Genomic DNA, 15448 nt, shown 5'->3' with positions numbered 1-15448 from the left:
GCATCGAGTCCCGCATGGGGCTCCCTGCTCCCTGGGGAGCCTGTTTCTCTCTCTCTCTCTCTTTGTGTCGTTCATGAATTAATTAAAAAAAAAAAAGAGGTGGAATTCCCGAGCCCTAACACCTGTGGACCCACCACATCTGTCCTATCTGGCTATAATAAAGTGTTCCAGTATTTGTTGGAAGAAAGTTGTTTCTTTTTTTTTTTTTTTAAGATTTTATTTATTTATTTGAGCGAGAGAATGAGATAGAGCACGAGAGGGAAGAGGGTCAGAGGGAGAAGCAGACCCCCTGCTGAGCAGGGAGCCCGATGCGGGACTCGATCCCAGGACTCCAGGATCATGACCTGAGCCGAAGGCAGTCGCCCAACCAACTGAGCCACCCAGGCGCCCAAGAAAGTAGTTTCTTTTGATGTGATACTGATTGTTCGGTAGCCAGTTTTCATTAGGCGACAAGTCTTTCCAGAAACAAGGGCATAGTTTGGTGGTATGATGGTCCCAGCCCACTGAGCTCCATCAACCTGTGTTAGCGCATTTCAAACAGAGGGCCATGAATATTAAGCTGGGGAGTTTGGATATTGCCCTTGAAAATAGGAAGTGTCTGTAATGGTCTTAAAGGAGAAAAAACGGGGCAAGTTCTTGTTGAGAGAGAACATCTAGGGGAGAGGTGACTAGTGTCTGGAGTGAGACCAGAGTAGGGCAAGTGAAACAAAAGAGACAAGAGAACTTGATACAGTGAATGAATTCAAAACATTAAAAATAAAAAAATAAAATAAAAAAAATAAAACAGAAGGCTTTACCTGTTTCTCTCCTAATCCCCTTTCATCACACCCTCCATCTTTTACTTCTGTTAAGACCATTTTGTTCAGGGTGGCAATATGTACAGCTGAAATACTCATTTCTCCAGCCTGCAGGACATTTAATGAGAGGTAGGCAGAAATGCCTGAGGAGAGAGTCAGGTACCAAATAAAAAGGTAAAACCTCACTAGGTGAAGGCTTTCCTTTTCCCTGTTTGTATTGCTTCCTGCCTGAAATGTGTTTGCAATGCCTAGACAGCCGCAGTCATCTTGTGACCACTAAAAATGATGGCCCAAGAAGCCAGAGGAGCCCCTATCTTTAATGATTTCCTTGAGCTCTCTGGCAGGCCAAGGCTGCCTATCTCCAGACTTCTGTTTTCTGAGATAAGACCCTCACTCATTTAAGCTATTATTTCCAGGTTTTGTTACCTGCAGTCCTAACTGATATCATAGCTCACATGTATTGAGTGCTACTATGTATCAGGCACTATTCAGGGTGATAAACATACATTCACTCATTTAGGAGGAAATTAACCCAATATTTTCATTTAACAACAAGGCTTTGCCCTAGCTATTTCATTTATAAGAAATAGTCCTCTTTCTCAAACTATATGTATATCTTCCGTAAAATAACACGTTGAACATCTTAAAAGTCCTTCTTCAAGTTTTTCCCAATTATAAATCAGTCATGAAACATGAAGGCTTCTTTACAAAAGGGTGAGGTTTGGCACCTGGGTGGCTCAGTTGGTTAAGCGACTGCCTTCAGCTCAGGTCATGATCCCAGAGTCCTGGGATCGAATCCCACATCGGGTTCCTGGCTCAGTGGGGAGCCTGCTTCTCCCTCTGACCCTCTCCCCTCTCATGTTGTTTCTCTCTCTCTTGCTCTCTAATAAATAAATAAAACCTTAAAAAAAAAAAAAAAAAACAAAAGGATAAGGTTTTACCTTTGGGTCAATACCATAAGGTTGGTTTTTGTTTTGTTTTGTTTTAATATATGAGTTTTATAAAATATGGCGGAGTGTTGCAAGTGTAGGAAAGTAACAAAACACCTCCAGACTGAACAGAAAGAATGGACGAAATCAAAGAAAGGAGGACAGGAGGCCAAGGGGTGGGCAGAATGAGGAGAAGAGTCGGGTGCAGGCATTAGAGAGTGGCATCAGAAGAGGGACAGAAATTATGGAAGTCTCTCCCCATCCTACTGAGCCCAGCACAGAGCTGAGAAATGAAGTAGCAGTACTGGGGCTCACTTTGGTAACTGATTCCTTGTAACTCTTTCCTGGTAAGAGCAGGACTCCTTGTATGCCTCTCCTGTGCTAGCAAAAAATGTCTTAGATGCCAGAAGACTGAAAGGACTCTCCCATTTATAAAACCTATGGTGTTGCTTTGCTCTTAAATGAATAAAAAGACCAGGAACAGATTGGGAAGCGTCTTTTCTTCCTGGTCTTCCCACTCATTGAAGTAGCCTTGTGGATCAATGTATTGTTTTTCCATGATTGGTGATCCCTTTCAAAAACATTTTTTTAAACTCATCTACATTACCCTTACCAGTGGTACTCATTCTTATTGGCTAGAGTCAGGGATAAAAATATGTGGTCCATGAGACACTTCGGTAAGCTTATAATAGACTCTCATTTTCACTTAAACTGGCTGGAAAAATTTTCACTTAGTTGCAGCAAATAATAGCGTTAAAACTAAGGCTACATGACAAGTCATTATTTGCATTCATGGATTAACTATTTCAGGGGCCTCGTAATGACTCTAAATCAATCATATTTGATAAGAGTAATAAAAATGATGATATTATCTGCTTGATTCTTCAATGTGTGATCATTCATTCATTCATTCATTCATGCATGTGTTCATTTGTATCACTCATTAAGCATAATTGAATACTCCGCTATACTAGAGGCAAGGCAGTAAGAATATATCCTGTATAGAGAATTCAGATTTAATCTTAAACAATGAGAAAATTAGTACACATATTTTAATAAATGGGATGTTTTGGGCTATAGAAACAAAACAACTCAATTTAAAGTGACTGAAACAATAACATATACTGTAAATTTTCCCCAGAACTATAAGTTAGAGGTAGGACTGGGTGCGGGAAGGTACAAGGTTTGGCTGTGCATCTTTGAAATTTCCTTGGCTCTACCTTGTATTCACTTTGTCCTCAGACTTCTCTCCAACTTCTAAGATGGCAGCTCCTTCTTCATATTCCATGGGAGAGAGAAAAAAAATATCTTCCAACCTTGGAATATGTTCTTCTACTCTTCTTCTTCTTCTTTTTTGGTAAAGATTTTACTTATTTATTTGAGAGAGAGAGAGAGAGCTTGCACAGGAGGGGGAGGGGCAGAGGGAGAGGGAGAGAATCTCAAGCAGATGTTGCACTGAGCATGGAGCCTGACGCTGGACTGATCCCAGGACCCTGAGATCATGACCTGAGCTGAAACCAAGAGTCAGGCACTTAAGCAACTGAGCCACCCAGGTGCCCTCAAACTTCTGTTCTTTATTCAATTTAGGTTACATGCCCATCTTTGGAACATTAACAGCGGCCAAGGGAAGACCACACACTGAATCAATTACTGATAAGAATATGGGATTACTAGATTTGGTTAAGAACAGTGGTCCTCAAATCTTAGTGTGATTCAGAATTACCTGGGGAACTCTACCCCAACATTCGTAATTTAATAGGTCGAGGATGGGGCCCACGAATTTGCATTGTTAACAAGTTCCAGTGATGTTAATGATGCTTGTTTGGGGACCACACTTTGAGAATCACTGGCTTAGACAAATCATGATCTACCTCAGGAACTGGGGATGGAGTTGGCTCCCCTGAGCCACATGGGCTATATGTGGGAGGGGTGAATATCTGACCCAAGTTGAGGTCCGGTTTAGAAAGAAGAGGGTTGAAATGAAAGATCAGAAGACAACCAACAGCAACTCCTACACTTGTTTAAGCAAGAACATGATAATGTCATAGAATTTATGCATTATTAAGGATGCAAGATGGAAGAGTAATCTAAATTAGGAGGACATGATAACATGATTATAAGAACAAAGAGTTTTCAATTCAAGATGACACCATAGCTCAAATAATCAGATCTTTTTAATCAACAGGGATGCAAGATGTAAGATTTCTAAGGAAGGCGAACACAAAGCTGGATGGAGTCTCTACACAGAACAGTTGTGTTCCCTCTCTGGATCGCCTTTCCTGGCTTATGGAGTCATTATTGTCTCTGCAAGGCTGTGTAACTGCTAGGGCAAAGCCATAAGCAATTTGCTTAAATCCTTCTCAGGATGGTTTTTAATTAGGGTACCTTTTATAGGTGAGGGTGTAATAATGGAATGGTTGATTGGTCAATCTTTGTATCATTTGTATCTGCACCCATTTGTCAAATCAGAGTAAGAGAAACAAAAAGGTGTTTCCCAGAGTGTGCTCCTTAAAACTCCCCGGTGCCAAGATATGCTATGAGATACTATGAGGATAAGAGTTTTATAAGCAAACGAGTGTAGGAGACTTGCGCTTCCGTATGCACATTAAAGGGTTAAAAGCTCATAGAAATTCTCTAGTGGTGAAGCCCAGTTGATTTTGTTTTAACACATTTCCCAAAGCTATTTGGTCACAGGAGCTTTTTTGCACAAGGCTGTTAACATACAGCAGGACTCCTGTCTGGTGGAATACACTTTCGGAAATGCTGAACGAAACTACTTTAAAACACTGTCAAAGAGTTCTGTTTCCATTAGGAACCACTCCAAGATTTGCCAAACTTCTCTCTAAAAGCAAATTCACTCTGATGGCTAATCTGAGTGTACTATAGTCAATTTCTGGGTGTTTCACACATGCTGTGATTAAGCTATGATCAAATCTAATAAAATGATTTTTCATAGGACTTCTCTGCTAATTCCTCCTTTGACCACTACATTTGGACAAAATGAAGGCTGCTGATGCCTTATACACAACAGATACTTAATTATTTTTAAAGGTGGTATACAGCTGAGGAATATAATCATGAACACACAAAGCTTTACATGTCATCAGTGAACATCCCTGTTGAATAGGATTTTAGCAATTTGCTAACAACTCCTTCAAAAGTCTGCATGAATAATATGAGGTGTCCAATCACCAACAGTGTTTCTTCCTTTTTTTTTTTAATGCTGTTTATTTCTAACACATTCAGTTCGGTTGTTTGCTAAACACTTCCTGGATAGATGCCTATGAGATTCCAGGGTCTCTAGTATTTCTAGTTTGTTACTTTTATGTTGAGAACTATTCATAATATTTTAAATGTTAAGCCAGTTTCTCTCTCTCTTTTTTTTTTTAAGATTTTATTTATTTATTTGACAGAGAGAGAAACACAGCGAGAGAGGGAACACAAGCAGGGGCAGAAGGAGAGGGAGAAGCAGGCTTCCCGCAGAGCAGGGAGCCCGATGCAGGGCTCGATCCCAGGACCCTGAGATCATGACCTGAGCCGAAGGCAGACGCTTAACGACTGAGCCACTCAGGCACCCCAAGGTAGTTTCTTTTTTTAACTTCTAGAACTACACTCAATGGTTTCAGTATCGTCTAGATGATTAAACAACTAGTAATGCTAAATGCATGCTGTCATGATATTCTCATTCAATACCTGCATTTACTCATATTTTACTTCCAAAAACCATCTGAAGAGGCATCTTATTAGGTGCATTCTGAGGGTCCCTCCTTCCACTAATCTCCCTTTGAGGCCTACATAATGTAAGGGAGGACACGCTAGTGCCCCAACTTTTTTCCCCAAAGTGTTTACTTCTGTTTTTTAAAATAGTTTCTTCTGTTCCCTTGCTTGTCCCAAATTGGTACATGAAGCTTGGTGACTGCACAGATGAAATGCATAGAGTAAAAACCCTGCAACTATGGTAAAAATACATACTTAAATTTAAAGCAGTTAGTTATCAAAGACAAATGGATGCAGGATCCTGCACCAGAATGAATCTGCTCAATATTGACATAGTGAATTGTCTCGAGAAGATTAAACCACAACTAGAAAAGCAGGCGGAGGAACAGTGAGTGACAGGGGCTTTATGGGGGGGCAATGCCTCCCAGGGGGAGAGTTCATCTTCTTACTCAAAGAGACGCCTTCAGGGATCATGTAACTTGAATTCCCTGTGAATTCAGTGTCATCTTAGCTTGACCAGCTCTGGAAGAACATATTAACCTCCGCTTGTGATTTTCAGAAAACCATTCTAATTTAGCAAGTAATTAAGGGTCACATGCAGGATAAAGAGCTAGATAATCTTGGATTACCCACAGGAAGCTTTGTCTCCAAGGCAACCCCCGGGTGGAGGGGCTGTTAATGCAAAGGCCAGTCGGTTAATGAACTGGGAATAGTAACTGGCTCCCAGACCCGTTAGAGCCGGGGAAATAGAAATAACAATTATATTGCTATTGAATGATTCAGCGATAGAAAATAAATGCTTCAAAAGCTATAGCAGACTAAACCTGAGAAAAGATATAATTGTCACTATTCTTCTAGATCAAAGCTACAGATCTAAAATTAGCTTCTCTTGAATTCAGGCTACGCCAATCTTTATTTATGAATTTTAGACTTGTCTCCAGTGGAATCCTCTGGTTTCAGGGCTTCCTATGACCTAATTACCCCACAGCCTGGTTTCTCCAGAGGGGCAGCCTCAGTAACTACACCAAGCTGGAAGATTGGCCCAAGGGACCTTTGGAAGAGGAGACAAAGGTAGCATTGTCCATCAGAGGCTTTGATATCTCACGCTGAGCTAGAAAATAAGATAAGGTTGCACAGATAAGCACCATAAGAGGATTTCTGACCAGGTTGGTAAAGGTGGAAGGGGGGGGTTGCCGAGACCTAATGAGGAAGTGCTGTGAAAAGGTGGGGATGCAAAGGCAGCCCCACAAGGAAACCTAAGTGGGACAGGGCAGAGACCAGCTCCTCGCTGACTCCTTACGGGGCCTCGTTTTCCCCAATGGCCAAGGTTGGGTCTTACATTCATTCCACAAAGCTTTCTACGACTCCATGAACCCTGTTCACTTCCCTCCTTCAAAAGCATACAGAAACGCATTTCACACTCAACTCAACTGTATGTTCTGTCTCGCCTGCCTTGGTTTTGGGATTCTTGGCTTGTGAGTCATGTGTATTCTGTCAATAATCTATAAACGTTTACTAAGAATCAGTTGCGAGATGGGTACTGTGTTGGATGCTGGAGATACCAAGATAAATGAGATATGGTATCTGACAGCAGGAGTCCACAGACTAGTGAAGGAGACAGGTGAGCAAGCAGAGATGTGCTGTAAACCCCAAGAGAGAGAAAAGCAGCTGGACTTACATGGGATGCTGTACATTCTTGGATATTCAGTAATAAGAAAGAGAGCTAGCAACAAGAAAGATGGTTTATCATGAAGGCCAATGGTGTGGTAGACTAAAACACAGCATTCAAGGAAAACTCGGCATTGAAAATTTCAGCTCATAATCACTAAATCAAGAGACAGATGAAAAGCAGAGGGTGAGGAACTTCTGGGTTAAGGTAGAAAAGAATAAAGAGCAAGGAAGATATTTTGGCAAAGATTTACTACAACCTCCTTCCCAGGAAAATCAGCCCAGCATGATATGTTTTCATGATAAAGGAATGAATGCCCAATGTTGACCAAAAAAATGAGAAAGACAAAAGGAAACCTAATAGAATAAAGCTCACGAGGCTCTGGGGAGTTGAGACCCAAATGAGATTGCTGAGTGAGAAGCAGGGCCCTAAAGAAGGGCCAAAGAAATTCAGAGTCTTTGGGCCCAAAAGCAAAGGAGAAGAGATACCAGCTCCACGGAGGGAAATTGAAAACACTGGGTTTTATAGTGGAGCCACTCAAGTGAGGAAAACATGCTGCTTTATCAGATGGGGCTGGGGAAGGCTCCTAGTGGAAGTAGAGGGCACTCAGCTGAGATGTTCACCCCGCCAGTGTGCATTTATAAAGGGACATGGGATGGGCAGAGGTAAGGGGCTCTTGTATTCTCCTTTTTGTATTTGTAAACAGATATAAAAAGCACTGGGGTGGGAGGGAAGTAGATTTGGGAGCAGATACAACACAAGCCAGTTGGGAGGTAGAAATAAACTGAAGCCCTTTGTCTGATGACTATTTAAATGGTCTGAAAGTATGCAGGAAGGTGCTCTGTGCCTATAATTATGGTCGTGATTTATAACCTTCTCTGGGTTAAATTTCAGATATGCGTGACCACATCTAAAAACCACAACAAGGGCCTAAAGCTGCAATCAACTCATTAACTCATCTGATTAACGTTTATTATGTTCCTCTATGTGCCGAGCTCTGCTCCAAGGATCAGGGGTAGAACAATGAGCCAGACGGAGGAGGCTTTGGTCTCATAGTGTGCTACATGCTCATAATAGGAGATAGACAATAAAACTATCGAGATTTTTTTAAAAGAAAATTTCAAACTGTGGTCCTGATAAATGCCGCAAAACCCAACAACAACAATAATAAAAGCAAACAGATAGGGGATTGAGAGTGACTGGTGGGGTTGGGTGGGCAGGTGGAGGGCTCTGGGAAGGCCTCACTATGGGGAGACATTTGATCTGAGGACTGAGGGATAAAGAGGCAGCCAAGTGAGGATCAGAGGACAGAGTGTCCCAGGCAGAAGGAACAGAAAGTGCAAAGTCCCTGGGGCAGGAAAGCTGCGGCTTGTGGCAGAAGAGAAACCCAGAATGACTGGGGTGTGGTCTGAAGTTGGAAAGGGGTAGGAGAAGATGCTGGCAGATTGCAGGGGCTTTCTGAACAGGGTGAGGGGTTTGAATCTTATTTGAATTACAGATGGAAAGTGCTGGAGTGTTTTCAGCAAGTGACTACTAAAATCTTCCTCCGTGATCTGTGCCATTAAATGAATCTCATGGACCAGTGGCGCCAATATCATCTGGAAGTTTGTTAGAAATGCAGATCTCGGCTCTTTCCACAGTTTGGCTATTGTGGACATTGCTGCTATAAACATCGGGGTGCACGTACCCTTTTGGATCCCTACTTTTATATCTTTGGGGTATATATATATACAATGGAATATTATGCAGCCATCAAAAGGAATGAGATCTTGCCATTTGCAACGACGTGGATGGAACTGGAGGGTATTATGTTGAGTGAAATAAGTCAAACAGAGAAAGACATGTATCATATGATCTCACTGATATGAGGAATTCTTAATTGCAGGAAACAAACTGAGGGTTGCTGGAGTGGGGGGTGGGGTGGGAGGGATGGGGTGGCTGGGTGATAGACATTAGGGAGGGTATGTGCTCTGGTAAGCACTGTGAATTGTGCAAGACTGTTGAATCTCAGATCTGTACCTCTGAAACAAATAATGCAATATATGTTAAGAAAAAAAAAAAGAAGAAGAAGGTAGCGGGAGGGGAAGAATGAAGCGGGGGAAATCGGAGGGGTAGACGAACCATGAGAGACGATGGACTCTGAAAAACAAACTGAGGGTTCTAGAGGGGAGGGGGGGTGGGAGGATGGGTTAGCCTGGTGGTGGGTATTGAGGAGGGCACATTCTGCATGGAGCACTGGGTGTTATGCACAAACAATGAATCATGGAACACTTCATCTAAAACTAATGATGTAATGTATGGGGATTAACATAAGAATAAAAAAAAAGAAATGCAGATCTCGGGGCACCTGGTGGCTCAGTCGGTTAAGCATCTGCTTTTGGCTCAGGTCATGATCCCAGGGTCCTGGGATCAAGCCCCACATCGGGCTCCCTGCTCATCCGGGAGTCTGCTTCTCCCTCTGCCCCTCCCACCACCACGCTAGTATACTTGTGTGCTTCTCTCTCTCTCCCTCTCTCTCTCTCTCTCTCTCGTGTGTGCATGCTCGCAAAAATAAATAGATAAAATCTTTAAAAAGAAAGAAATGCAGATCTCAGATCCCACCTCAGACCAAGGGAATCAGAATCTGTATCTTAACAAGATCACCAGGGGCTGCACATGTACATAAAACTTTGAGAAGCACTGCTAAAGTCATATCCGTGCTTTAAAAAGACTCTAAGGCACACCTAGTAAGATGGTTACAATTAAAAAAAAAAAAGAAAAGAAGTGTTGATAAGGTTGTGGAGAAGTGGGAATGCTCGTACATTGCTGATGGGAATGTGAAGTGGTGTGGTCATTATGGAAACCAGTTTAGCTATTGCTCAGTAACTCAAACATAAGTTATCATGTGACCCAGCAATTCCACTCCTGAGTATGCATATCCAAAAGAACTGCAAACAGGTGTTCAAAGAAAAACTTGTCCATGAATGTTCATAACAGCACTATTTACAATAGCCGAAAGGTGGAGACAATTCCAATGTCCATTAACGGATGCAGGGTAAAGGTAAAATGTGATACGTCCCTATCATGGGATATTATTCATCCATAAAAGGAATGAAGAGCTGATATGTGCTACATACGAATGGCCCTTGAAAATATCTACGCTAAGTGAAACAAGCCAGACACAATAGGTCACTTACTATATGATTCCGTTTATACGAAGTATTGAAAATAGGCAAATCTATAGGGACAGAAGGCTGACTGGTGGTTCCCCGGGGCCAGGGGGGAGGGAAGTTGGAGAGGGGCTGCTTACTGGGTATGGGATTCCTGCTAGGGGTGATGAAAATGTTCAGGAACTAGATAGTGGTGATGGTTGTACAACACTGTATATGTACTAAATGTCACTAATGGTAAATTTTATGTTATGTATATTATACCATCATTTTTTAAAAAGGACTGTAAAGAACGAGAGGAAAACACATCAGACGATAGTTCCTCAAGGCCACTTGTGGGTGTGGTGCGTGGTTGCTAAGTGGTGTTTTGATTTTGTAACATTTCATTAATGATGGGCATAGTAAAACTTTAAAATGCACCTACATTGTTTTGAGAAAACATCAAGCTAATGGACCTAGTAGTACCTTGTTGAAAGCTAAAATTAGAATGTGCTTGGCTAACAGATATGAATCAAGTCGAATGCGGTTCAACACGTCAAGCAAAGGAACTGAACAGTTGATGAGGGTGGAAAAGTGACAAAAGGTACGAGAGATGAAAAAAACCAAGGAGTTAGAGGCCATGGCCAGAGGGAGCTCTGTGGACAGAGAGCCAATTTTGGCAACTGGGTTCGCGTATGATGAACTTCAGATCATGTAGAAGCCACTGGGTTCCCTTGCTGTGCCATTCAACGTCATCAGACACATTCTCCAATGTGGGGTTGGTAACTTGGGAAGCACAGGAGAATGATGAATTGGTTAGATTTAGATTATGAATACCTATCAAGAGAAGTTTTGCAAATCCCTTCATTTATTTGTCCCACCCTTGTCCCATCTCCTGGCCCCCTATTAACACGCAGTGTCCTGAGAGTTCTGTCTACAGTGGTCTTGAATCATGCCACCACATTTATTGTGTGTGATACTGGGCAAGTCACTTAACCTTCTGTGCCTCTGTTTTCTCATCTGTGAAATGGGGATAATGATTCAGAGCTGTGAGAATGAACTGAGTCAATACATGGAAAAGACTCGAGGCAATGCTTGGATCCTGAGTCACTCAATCCCATTAGCTGCAATTATCGTTACTCTGCAGAGCGCTGGGATTATGGAGAGAGTAAGCCATTCTGAGCAGCCATTGACGATTCTTTCCTCCATCCATTATTTCACTCAGTTTGATAAGATGATGATATTCTTTTTTTGGCACATAAAATATGTTTCATAAATATTTGGCACATAAAATATGTTTCATAAATATTTGGATCAAAATTAAACTAAGGCAAAAACCAAATATATGGTAAGTAAATGCTACCCAAACAATCTAGAAGCAAAATAAAATATGACAAACCAGAAGCAAGAACATTAAAACCATGTCTAGGTAAGATGACCTTGTCAGGGAGGTCCCTCTGTCTATCCAAACCTACCAATTAACCTTTCGAACTCAGTCAAGTTCTATCTTCTCCAGGAAGCTTTCCCCATCCCTGCTGGCGTGCACCAGGATCACCTCTGAAATCCCAAATTCTGCCCTCCGCCCTTAAAGCTTCTCTTCTCCAGAACAGCTTTAGTCCCTTCTACCATTGCCCACAGGTCATCCTGTAGACCCTTTGGCATTATGACCCTCCTCCTTCAGCTAAATTCCCATTTAGCACGAGAATCCTTTTGACAGAAAGCACTCTCCCAGCCATTCCAGATGGGAGGCTTCATGCTCCTGCCTCTATCACATTCCTGCTGGTGCATTATCTCCAGGCTGTCATTGCCTCTCCGATACCTGCCACCTGCCAGATTTGCCCTTCGGATGTACCCCCCCAACCCCCTTCAAAACCTGCTGAACATGAGCTGGTCAGATCACATCTTTCCCCTCCTCCTACAGAGCACAGCCCATGCTCCAAAGAGGGTTGAAATGCAGGGACAATACAGTTTAACAGCTCCAAACTAAAGACTTAGTTCCCAGGCATCATCCAGAAGTGACCTATATGTTTTTGTTGTTGGCTTTCCGTGTTTTTCTGTTTGGTTGTATCACTATGAACTCATGGCTTTTGATGTATTTGTTGCATTTTCATCCACTTCATTTATTATCCAGGAGCCCCGTTCTTTAACCTTGCCATTGGCATGATCTGCAAGGAAGTCACTTATCTTTCTGGATCTTCCTTTCTTCCTTGTCCAATTGGGAGATGTGTCTCTGCGATTTTCAAATTCCCCTCTCACGCTAAAATGCTGAGATCTTGGGGCATCTGGGTCGCTCAGTCGGTGAAGCATCTGCCTTTGGCTCAGACCATGATCCCAGGGTCCTGGGGTCGAGCCCCGCGTCGCGCTCCCTGCTCCGTGGGCAGCCTGCTTCTCCCTCTGCCTGCCGCTCCCCCTGTTTGTGCTCTCTCTCTCTCTCTAAAATTAAAAAAAATCTTAAAAATAAAAAAGGCTGAGATCTTAATTTCTGGCTCTCATGTGTCTCAGAGCTCATATAAAGGTATTTTTCCAATGAAGTCAATTGAATCATTGTATAACTAAGTTCAATTTAATTGTTGTCTGTGCAAGTTATTTTATCAAATTAATTTGTAAAACAAAAACATTGTCAGATTGCTCGTTCTGTTTTTTTCTTTTAAATATTAAAAAATACAGCCCCTGGGGGCGCCTGGGTGTCTCAGTTGTTGGGCGTCTGCCTTCGGCTCAGGTCGTGATCCCAGGGTCCTGGGATCGAGCCCCGCGTCAGGCTCCCTGCTCCATGGGAAGCCTGCTTCTCCCTCTCCCACTCCCCCTGCTTGTGTTCCCTCTCTCGCTGTGTCTCTCTGTCAAATGAATGGATAAAATCTTAAAAAAAAAAAAAAAATACAGCCCCTGAGCTGATAGAGGCCACACTGATTGACCCTTCTGCTTGGTCTTTCAGAAGCTGCAGTCAGCTAGCAAACAGCTTCCCCAGCCTCCTGCCAAAGCATCTGCTGAGGTTCTGCATATTGTGGTGTGTCCTCCCTCCCCCCTCAGTCACCCCCCATCCTCAGGCTGCTAATTAACTCATTAGAAGCTGCTTTAATAGGAGCTGAGGGGAGGTTTTGCTCTCTGCTGACCGTAGCTCAAAGCACCTGCCTCAGCGTCACCTGGAGACCTTGATGAATGTGTCCTCCAACACCCATATTCTGGCATCACACACTGCTTTCCCCCCATAGCATTTATGACAGCATCAGGAATCGGAACATTTCTTGTGTAAATCTTTGCGCAAAGCCTGCCCCGTGCCCTGGACAAGAAGTTCCGTGAGGGCAGGTTGTATGGGGTTTTGCTCACCTTCACATCCCCCATACTCAGCTCAGGTGGCACTTTGCAGGCATCCCAGTGTTTGTTGGATGCTGAATGCACGGCCGCATGAGTGACCGAAAGCATCGGCTTGGTGGAGAGCCACCCGGACACACAGAGACCTTTCTCTTGATTTTCAAATTGTCCATGTAAGATTAAAGAAGTATTTACCCCGAACTGGGGCTGACATCGTGGGTGTAGGTGTCAGAATATGCGTGCAAATGCATGCGTGTGTATATGACGGACAGCAGGGCTCTCGTGTTCTAATCCAACGTACTCAGGGACTTCAGAGGAGGAGACTGGCCAATTTCTGGTCCTGCGGGGCTGCATGGTATTAGGGGAAAAAAGCACTGACCTGGTAGGTTGAAGATCTAGAGTCTGGGGCGGACTCCGCCCCTCTCGGTGACCTGGGTGATTATGAGCGCCTCACTTCTTCTTCTGCAGAGCAGTGGCACTTGTAGGGATCTTTCTAGCGTTGCAATCCTAAGGTTCTCCATGTGGGGAGTGTGGTCTTACTGACCTAGAGCCAGGGTACTGGCAGGCTGCCTTCTCAGCCCACAAATGACATAAATGACGTCCATTCTAAGCATCTCCCCCTAAACCAAGCTCTTCCTTCGATTCACAATTTTCAGGCCAGATGCTGCACAATCATTGTTGCCTTTTCCGACTCTTCTGCTTCCTGGGTTTCTGTCTCTCACTTAGTCTCCTTGTGTTGGCTTTAAATTATTGACACCTAACTGCATGCCAGGCACTGTTCCAAGCACTTGACATGTATCAGCTCATTTCAACAAGGATAAACTGCAGTTGCCCTAGGGTTTGCACACGTCACGTGCTCACAGTGACAGGCTGACCTGTGGCATGTCACCTTCATATTTCTTTGACCTATGCCTATGGAGTGGCTGGATTTTACATTAAGGCAGCATGGAAAGGTAACTTAAGCACTTGAATACTTAGGTGGGAGTGGGAGACAAACTGCAGGGTCAGTGCCCTCAAGTAAGTTTCACTGTGTCAGGAAATGAACCTGCAAGGAGTGTTTGACAACAATAAGAGGTAATATATAAGGTGCTAAATCCTTTGGTATACTTTCTAAATCCTCCAAGAGGTCAGGGAAGGGAGCGTCAAATGGCAGCCCCGGGGAGCCTGTGTTCTCGATGCTTATCTCCGAGTCCCCCCCCCCCCCGCATCCTTCCTTTCTGTGGGGTTCCTGATACACAACAAGAGCAGACAAGCCAGCCGCCCTGCCTGCCAGAAGGTGATTCTGGAAGCCCGCTGTTACACAGCATGCCTCTCCTCCCTGCAACACGCTCTGCCTCTCATTTCTTTGCTACTTAAAAATAGAAACAGTCACCTTGACCAAAGATATTAAGATGCCATTTTTCTGATGATAAAAGTTACACAGGTTCATTCTAAAGATTTGGAAAGCATAGAAAAATATAAAGAGGAAGCAAAAAAAAAAAAATCAACATATTCAACTCTCAGAGGCACTGTTGGTTAAGTCAATGCTACCTTCTTTTCCCTAATTCCTATTCCTTGAAGGCAAATGTTCACACCCACGTTTCACCCCATGCCTGGGATGCAGGAGCAGGTCTGTGATGAAGGCTCTTCTCGGCAGCGGGAAGAAATGGCAAATCACATCCAACTGGCGGGAGGAGAACTTTGTTCCCTCTGAGAAGGGGGACAAAGGTCGGGATGACGCATGCCTGTCTCCCATACAGTCTCTCCCCACAGTTCTTGAAAGGGAGCCAGGGAGTTGGGACATAAAGGTTTTAGCCTGAATTCAGCCCAGTATGGGAATGAAAGGACAGGCACAGCGGACTAACCAGATGATTCCCGTTCTGGCTAACCTGGGAAGATGCTCTGGAAAGATCTGAAAAT

The sequence above is a fragment of the Mirounga angustirostris genome, unplaced genomic scaffold (genome assembly GCF_029215605.1).
Source record: "Mirounga angustirostris isolate CCGP_5_RB_7025 unplaced genomic scaffold, mMirAng1.0.hap1 SCAF_14, whole genome shotgun sequence".
Taxonomy (NCBI): Eukaryota; Metazoa; Chordata; class Mammalia; order Carnivora; family Phocidae; genus Mirounga; species Mirounga angustirostris.
The sequence above is the reverse complement of the archived record's forward strand: the minus strand, read 5'-3'. Positions refer to the sequence as shown.